Source organism: Orycteropus afer, unplaced genomic scaffold (genome assembly GCF_000298275.1).
Source record: "Orycteropus afer afer isolate SDZICR_OR568_19922 unplaced genomic scaffold, OryAfe1.0 scaffold00046, whole genome shotgun sequence".
NCBI lineage: Eukaryota > Metazoa > Chordata > Mammalia > Tubulidentata > Orycteropodidae > Orycteropus > Orycteropus afer.
Window position 1 is genome coordinate 11,446,176 of NW_006921633.1, and position 9,341 is coordinate 11,455,516.

Consider the following 9,341-nt stretch of genomic DNA (forward strand, 5'->3'; position numbering starts at 1 on the left):
TTATATATAATGATGTGTATAAAGCTTTTCAGGGTTGGCTGTAGTGTAAAAAGTAATGACTTTATTACCTCTGAAAGGTTCTGTGGTTCACATTTAACAGTCTTCTGAATTACAATTCATTACACAATTGTGTGCTCTCTAAAACCGGCACCCCATCAGGGCTGCTATCTGTGGTTATTTTCAATAAATAACTGGCAACGTTTTATTGATTTTCTTTTTAAAAAAATCATAGGAAATTAAGCACTTAGTTACAAGTAGGTCTGCTATGTTATTGCACTTGTTTCAGATTCCAGGGGGTTCCTTCCGAAACCACATCTTAAAACATATATTAAAAAGCCAATTTTGCAGCTGCTTTCCCTGGGTGCCAGTGGAGAGGTAAGCAGCGATGTTTCCACCATTAACATATATTTAATTTCACCATCATAAAATGTCCAGGATGAAATGGAAACTCTGCCCTCCGCTGCCGCCCACCGCCCCGCCCCCCCGGCCAGATTTCACCTAGTCCAGAAAACCAGGGCTGTGTAACCAGGGGTGCAGCTGAACGCTCCTCGAACCGCACCCCCACCCCGTCCTCTCCCCTCTGGGCGACGCCCCTTTCCCTCCTCGCTGCTCAACTCTCGCTGAAGCGCCCATAAGTGAGGGAGGGGGTTTTGTGTGTGTGTTTAAAGAAATTAAAATGTGGGTTTTTTTTTTTCTTAAGAGGCTTAAAAATATTACAAAAGTATTGATTAACGTTGCAGGTGGTTTTGTAGAGGAGGTGAAAGGTCACGTTAAACGCGCGCACTTGGATATACAATAAGTGTATTTACCTTTCCAGAAGTGGCTTTTAAAAGTAATGAATTACGAACACGTTAAAATTATTTTCTAGTGGTCAGTTAACTTCGTTCGGGGCTGTAGAACCTTTGCTGATTCCACTGAGGAGGTAATGACGCTTGGTGGGCTCTTTCCCAAACCTTTGGTGACGACACTGAGAGTAAATTCCAGGCTAACAGACGACCCCCTCCCTCCTCCCCCTTTTTATCTTGCCCGCGGAGGAGACTCCTCAGGACTTCCTGCAGTATATATTCAGCCTCTGATCTCCGTACTTAATAGCCAAGTCCTGGTTTATGCTTTATAATGTGTTGACAAGTTTTCTAACAGACTTTCTGAAATAATGCACATATATTCACGTCGGTTAGAAACCCCGCCGTATTTTTAGAGTCGAGTAGATCTATACCCTAATGCAGTGAGAGAGTGTAAATCATAGAGGGTTTCATAGTCCTTTCAGTAGTTTTCGGTATGAAGTATGAGCCGCGTGGCCTCCAGACGTAACCTTTTAGAAAAAAAGACAGTGCTTTTATTTTATGGTGTAAAGTGCTTTTAGCTCCAGGGCTCTGAACGTGAATGTGGTCAACAAACAGCTCCAAGAGGAAGGCTTAATACAGCCCCAGCCCTCCTTCCGAGGATCGCCTAACGCAGAGGACTTGGGCTAAGCTGGAGACTGAAGAGTTAAAAAGTCTGTCTCGATGGAAACTACAAGATTAAAATAAAATATTCCCTGTCTGCCTTTAGGGGGAAACACCTTTATGGACTTAAATAAATGAATGAGTGAATGAATGATTAAAATACAATCGGTCCCACTTTACTTTTTGTTTCATCTTTTCTTTTTCTTCTTTTTTTCTCCTAATCGGCAGATCAGTAAAACAGAGAATGTACAGTCACCTTTATAAAAAATACAACTCAGATTTGGATTCCACATTTGCCATAGGTGATGCATTTGGGGTTCTTGAAGGTGGAAGTGCTACCTAAGTTGTTAAGACAAAAGGAAAAATAATAAAAAAGGGAGGTGGGGAATGTGGGGAAGGGGGTGGGGCCTCTCCTCTTCCCAGGCTCCCTCAGCACCCCACCCCACCCCCTGTGACATTTTCTCTTCCACTCCCAGTGTGACCAAAGCCTAGAACCTGGGGGAGGAGGCCCCTTGAGAGTGGTGTCTGCACCTTCTGCAAAGGCACCGACTTCCCCCAGGGGGCTTCCTGAGGGAACAGTCCAGCACCTTTCTCCAGAGGCCCTCTGGGCCTTTAGCTGGCTGACAGGCTGCATCAAACACCTGGATGGGCCTGTGGGGGGGCGGGGAGGAAGGATGGAAGGGAGAGAGTGAGGGAAGGAAGGAAGGAGGGAGGCAGGGAAGGACGGGAGAAGAGATGAGGGGAAAGGAAGGAAGAAAGGAAGGGAGGCCAGGATGGAGGGAAAGAGGGAGGGAGGAAGACAAGGAAAAATCTCAATCTGCTCTCAGCCTACACTTGTCTCTAGCAGGGCTGCTATGTGCTGAGTCAATAAATTAAGGAGGAGGTAGTCTCACCATTTTAGTAAAGGGCCCCTTGGAAGACAACAAGGAGTTCTTGTTGGAACACTGCTGAGTGAAATATTCAACCCCTTAACATTGACATCAAAGTTAGGCAGGCTTTAGCAATGGTTCCAATCCATTGTACTGCATTAGAAACTTCCTAGAGCAATGCTCAGTACACAGTGTTGTTAGTTGTTACTTGCCATCGAGTCACCCCCGACTATAGCGACCCCTCCTTGGGTTTCCGAGGCAGTATCACTACGGAAGTAGGATTGCCCAACCTTCCTTCTGAGGAGTGGCTGGTGGGTTTGAACCGCCAGCCTTCTGGTTTAGCAGTCAACTGCCTTAGGCACTATTCGTGCTCAATAAATGGACTCTGGGTGAATAAGTGAATAATAATTCCTATCACCACAGAAATGACAAAAAAAAAAAAACAATCCTTGCTGTTAGTTAATTCCAACCCACAATGACCCAATAGGACAGAGTAGAACTGCCCCCATAGGGCTTCCAAGGCAGTAATCTTCATGGAAGCAGACTGCCACATCTTTCTCCTGCAGAGTAGATGTTAAGTTGGAAGTGCTGACCCATTTGTTAGCAAACCAGCACTTAACCACTGTGCTCCTAGGGATCCTTGAAACCAACATAACCATCCAATTAGTTTCTCCCAGAAACCAATAAGATTTTGAGCAGGCAACCCTATTGTACATGTGTGTTTAAGTCTAAGATGATTCCCACCAAAGATGATGTTGTTATTTTGTGCCGTCGAGTCAGACCTGGCTCATAGCAACCCCTCCTGGGGTTTTTTGAGGTGGTATCACTACAGAAGTAGATTGCCCAACCTTCCTTCTGAGGAGTGGCTGGTGGGTTTGAACCGCCAGCCTTCTGGTTAGCAGGCAAGTGCCTTAGCCACTATGCTACCAGAGCTCCCCCCACCAAAGATAGGAATACCTTTTTTAGACTTAGCCCAAAAAAGTATCCCAAATATCAGAGCAGTTGAACAATTCACAATATAATGTAAGTTATTTCCATCATGTCTAGCAGCCTACATTATCTAATATCTTCCAAATAACCCATTACCATGAACCTGGTAACAAATAATTCATTTTTGTAATATTGTTTTTTGGATAAGTACAAATCTACTTTCCCAAATAAAAGCCCTTCAAAAGGTTAAAAAAAAAAAAAAAAGATTACAACCAGAACAACCAAAAATAAAAGATATTTCAAACTTTATTCTTTGTTTCCCCTTCCTCTACGAATCTTTCACTTTTAGGAAGGGAATAATTTTTTTCAATACATGTTTTTCATATCCCAATATTAAAAAACAATCTTCACCTATTTGCCACCCCCCTTTCTTTTGTAAATAAAAAGGAAAGCAACACACACACACACACACACACACACACATCTTGTCTGACATTTTGTACAGCAAGTTTCAGCCCAATGTGATTTAAAACAATGTGAGTTTAAAACCTCTTAAAATTTGGGTTTATAATGGAAACGCTGACAGACTCTTAATTATAGCAGCCCTGCCAGACACTGCTATAATGAAATAGTTGTGCTTTCATTACTATAGAGGCACTATAGTTAAGGGTCTGTCAGTGTTTCTATTATAAACCCCAAGTTTAAGAGGTTTATAACTTGGGCTATTTAAATGGCACTGGGTGGAATTCAAGTTATCAGTCCAGATGTGAAGTTGTTTTATACAAGGCGAATAACTCAATTGAGGAAGCTTTTGGCAATCTCTCTCTCTCTCTCTCCCCTTACAGAACATCACAGAAATGATTTTTAGTCGTTTCAGATGGTCTTATTGCTAGCTTCTAACTATGACTTCACTGTCTAAAAGGAAATTTTATAGGCAGTTAGTCCTTTATTTGGACAAGTACTCTTTGCTATATTGTGCTTTCATTATTTTAGAGTATGTCTGTGTGAGATTATATATATATACACACACACACATATGTACACACAATACATATAAATACACACACATGTACATATATATATATATATATATATATATATATATACATACATATATGAGAAAGAATGAGAAACAACTTTAAATATCAGGTCTATATGCCAAGAATGTTGGGACCTCATAGTATACACAAAGGTATACATTCTGTGTCACATTCTGATGAAAAGGTATGAGTTTATCAAAGAGGAGAACTAAAGTACCATAATTCTTTTTTATATCATCTATTAACTATTTAAGGAGCTCTGGTGGTGCAGTGGTTAAAAATTTGACTGGTGTTACATTGTGATAAATTGTAGTCAATGCCATGAGACAAAATACATGTGAACTGCTGTTTGGAAAGCGAATTTGCTCTGTAAACTTTCACCCAAATCACAATTTTTTTTAAAAATATTGGCTGGTAATCAAAAGTTTGGCAGTTGGAACCCACCAGCCACTCGGCACGCTGCAGGAGAAAGATGAAGCAGTCTGCTTCAGTACAGATCTACAACCTTGGAAACCCTATGGGGAAGTTCTACTCTGTCCTCTAACATCTCTATGAGTTGGAATCTACTTGATAACAGTGGGTTTTTGGTATAACTATTGGGTGAAAAATGAAAGAGATATTAACTTCTATTTCATTGTAGCTTTCCTAATATTTCTTGGTTTGTTCAGAAAGCAATGACTGGCATGGTGCAGTCAGCCCTGAGCTACTCAAGGACTATAGACACACATCACATAATTCTGTTTGGCTTTGTTGACAGATTGATCAAGAATTTTCCTGGGATTATCTAATGGGCTAGATTTTTGAAATCTATAAACCTATTTATCTATTGTCACTTACCATAATATGCAATAAATGTTTGATAGTGATCATGTGGCTGATGCTGATTCTATCATGAGGAAAGCAAGGATGATGATGTTGATGGTGGTGCTAGAAAGGATGGTAGTGTTGATGGTTGTGATGGTGATGATAATGTAGATGATGGTGATGGGGTGATAATGGTGGTAGAATAATAGTGATGGTGGTGGAGATGGCAGTGATGATAGTAGTGCTGGTGCTGGTGGTGATTTCTCCAATTAACATGCTCACCAGAGGGCAGTTGAAATAAGATGAATAATTGAGTAAGATAAGAAGCTCAAACACTCGCTTTTCCAAATCTTGTTGCTTTAAAAAGCCTTTTCGTAAAGATGAGGAGGTAGATGAATTAATGTGAGTTTCCAAATATATGCATCTCTGTGGCCCTGACCAAGATATGGGTATTCTTGGTGGGTTCTGTGGTCACTGACTTCACAGAGAAAGACCTACCCGGAGCTGTGCAGTAATCATGTCTGCATTTAGACACCTTTTCATTTCCAGAAGAGCAATTCCTTAGTCTGTTCTCTCTGACTGGGATGAGACCACAAAATATCATTAGGCTTGACTAATTCTCATTTTATAATGACTTCAATTGGTCTGCTCTGGAATTACTGGGTATCCAAAGAGAAGCAGTCATCAAAACATGTCACAAGGCTCAAGTTCTCTCTCTGCCAGTTTCTCCTAAATCCCACAAGGGTTATAAAATGCCACACGGGATGCATGCCAGTTGTTCCCAGAGAGCCCAGAGAGTACTGAATTGCTGGAGCTATTCTGGTGCCTTTTCTAGAGATTAAGACACCTTTTTTCCTGATAGTTAGTCATCAGACTTTTTTTTTCCCCTGCCAAATTCAGCAAAGGGAACTTTTCTGGCAGAACATGGCCTGTCCCTTTTCTATCTTTCTGTGGCAGATTGGTAGACGATAAACACATTTCTCTCTTCTCTCATTCCTGGTTATATACAATTTGCCTGTTTTCTTACTCTTTCTGTTAAAAAAAAAAAAAAAATCCCTTGGCACAAAGTCCATTATCTAAGCCTCTAAGTTCCTATAAAATGAATCTGATCCTAAGAATTGTTATTCTTTCTTTCTTTATGAAACACCGCATTGAGCAGACATGAGACATGGTCCTTGTTTTTGGATTGCTTTTATTCTTAAGGCACTAAGACACATATACAGAGGGACAAGCATGTCACATAAAATTACACATGTCAAAGTCATACAAATGCACACTATTTTCCTTGCTTTGTATAATTCTAGCTCCATGATGCTGATTTGAAGAGTTCTAAACCTTTAGCAAGGATTTGTGTGAGGCAACTCAGCTCTGGGCACTTCTGACATCTGATTTTCACTTTCTGGAGAAAGTAGTTGGCTTTCCAGAAATTAGAATGGTAAATAATGAGGTTGGTCATGGCTATCTCTGTGTCTGTGATAAGCTATTGTTTTTGCAATTTTTACAATGTTATTAAATACCTTAACTAGTTGCTTTTGAGAAATGAGCTTTTCTGTACTCCCATTTGTTCTATAGGCAATACTATAGACTATTCCCAGCATGCATTTGTGAATGCATCTTTTTTTTTTTTTTTTAATGACATTGTTTCGGTTCCCTCACACATAGTAGGCATTTAGTACATTTATCAAAGAATCAAAGAATGAATTCCACAAAGGCATTCTCAATTTCTACTAAAGATGAAAAAGGCACAGGTACTTGGGTCTGCTTGCTACTAAATTAAATATGCATATAGTAAGAAATTATATTATTTCACTATTTAAATAGTTAGGAAGCATTGGCCATTTACACTGCTATCTAACTTACACATTATAAACTATGCCAGTCCAATTGCATGCCTCTCTGTGTATATTTCATATACTAACTTATGTCATAAAAGTAACCTCATGACCCCTGAGTTGTTAGTGCTTATAGGACATCATAGTCTCCATCATTTTTATCTTTTATCTTCTTCAGCACACAGTAGGGCCTCAAAAAAAAAAGAGTCTAGTACATGAATGAAGACTTACAAAGTAGACCACTTAGATTCCCAAGAACCTCAAAATCCCATCTACCATAGATAAAATGTCCTTTTCATTGTTCTCCAGTCTCACATTTTGAAATGCAATAAAATATTCAAACAGCCAAATTCCAAGTGTATTGTAACACATAGTAATTCTGAGACATTAATTCCAGCGCCTGATTCTCCAGATACTATCTTATTTAAATATCAAGGTCTATTCTAGCTTGTTCTCATTTGAAACAGGCAAGGCTCACAGAGCCTTATGTTGGAACCCCCTGCCAACCACCCCCTAACAGTGACTTTTTGGCCTGGCTCAGGGAGAAAGAGAAATATCAGTGTGTGCTCTTCAAAGATGACAGTAAAGGAATTGGGATCCTCTCTCTCAGAATTTTGAATCTTGAATTCAGAGCTTTATTAATAGGAGAGAGTATAGGATTCATGGATTTTCAAAATAAACTCAACTTCTGACTGTATATCCATTGAGGGAAAGGAATGTACTTTAATTACTTGACTTAAGCACATACAGTTAGAGCTTACAGATCCTTTGTGTCTATTGACTTAAAGATTCCAGAAAATTTAAAAGCATGCCCATTTTAAAACATGTATCTCACAGGAAGTCAACTCTCCTTGATAGGAACTTGTAGCCTTTTTTTTTTTTTTTACACCTTAAATAAATCAAATGAAAAATTAAGTCTCACACCAAAAAGGAACTACTTTTTTTCTCTTCAATTAGTGTGACTTTAGCAATGGATTGTTGATTTTCACATTTAAGGGTTTCAGTCTCTTATAATTAATATGACAAAGAAAATACTGTAAATGTTGTGCCCAGGTGTGAGTTTTCAGCTATTTACCCTCAGCAAAATTGTCCTGATAGACCTGTTTTGTAGGAAACTCAAAATTGAGACATTTCTGACAATAGCAAAAAGTTGTGATCCATTACTTCTCATTTTTAAATAGTCTAGAGGGAAGATATTTTCACTATGGAAGCTGAAGGGGGCAAAAGAGCACGTGGTTTCCATTGCATCTTTTCTCCATTTTTTAGGGATGAGAGACTGACTGCAGTGAGGAAGTAAATACTAACCTTGAAAGTGCATCTCCGTTGCCCCCCAATATTGTACCAAATGCCTAAACATTGTAACTAAACTTGCACCAAAATAAGACGATGGTGATAATTTTTAAATGAGAATTTCCCTAGCCAGAATAATAAATAGATGTATTGCCTCATGTTACGCTGAAAGGTAGTACACAAGGAAAAATACGGCCTTGGTGACTAATGTGTGATAGGAGAATCCCTCTGCTCACAGTTTGGGCATTTATGTCACTATGTATTATTGATAGCACATATTACTTTTACTACATGGTGTCTTTATTGCATTAAGTCTAATTGCAGGAAAAAATATTTTTATCCCTTTATTTTGATAGGCATTTCCATAGAAAGGGAGGGATGCCAAGAAGGCCAATGTTTTGTGGAATTCCACGATCGCTCGGGATGTTTGCTGATGACTGCTGATAACATTTCTAGTAGTGTACACTGGCCTTTTAAGAGGGCAGGAAATTAAGTACAACAGACTAGTGATAAAAATAAGAATAGAGTACTGATGAAGATACATGAAACCTGGAGATTTGGAATTAAGCTTCTACTCCCTTTCTTCCCTGAAGATTCCTGTGTTCAGGTATTACCACCAAAATAGTATATGAAATCTCTCACTGAGCTAAAACCTCTGATAAAATAGCACATTAACTGCACCTTGGTCCTGAAGTGGAGATAAGATTAGATTTTTCTGGGTGTAATTCCAATTATGATGCTGACTTGAGTGGAATGCTTTTCAGGAGAGCAAGCAGAGTAACAAAAATCTGGCATCCAGAACCAAACAAACCTGAGTGTCTGGACCATGTACAGTTTTCACAAAGAAGGTCAAAAAGGGCTGAACAAAAAGGTGTATCAAAGGTATCCTTGGAACTCAGAACCAATAAAAAGGAAACTATTCTCTTCTGAGACCTAATTAACTTTTATATCCAAAGCCACACTGCACATTTGTTCATTGCTTATGACTAGGACTAAAAAAATATATGTGCCATGGAACTAGGCTTTTAAATGATCTATTGGGTGGCTTTTCCATGCCTGTAAGCAATTTTCTGTTCTTTAGAGGTATTCATTCAATGAATAAGTAAGTCTATGCTAATTTTTTTTTTTTTT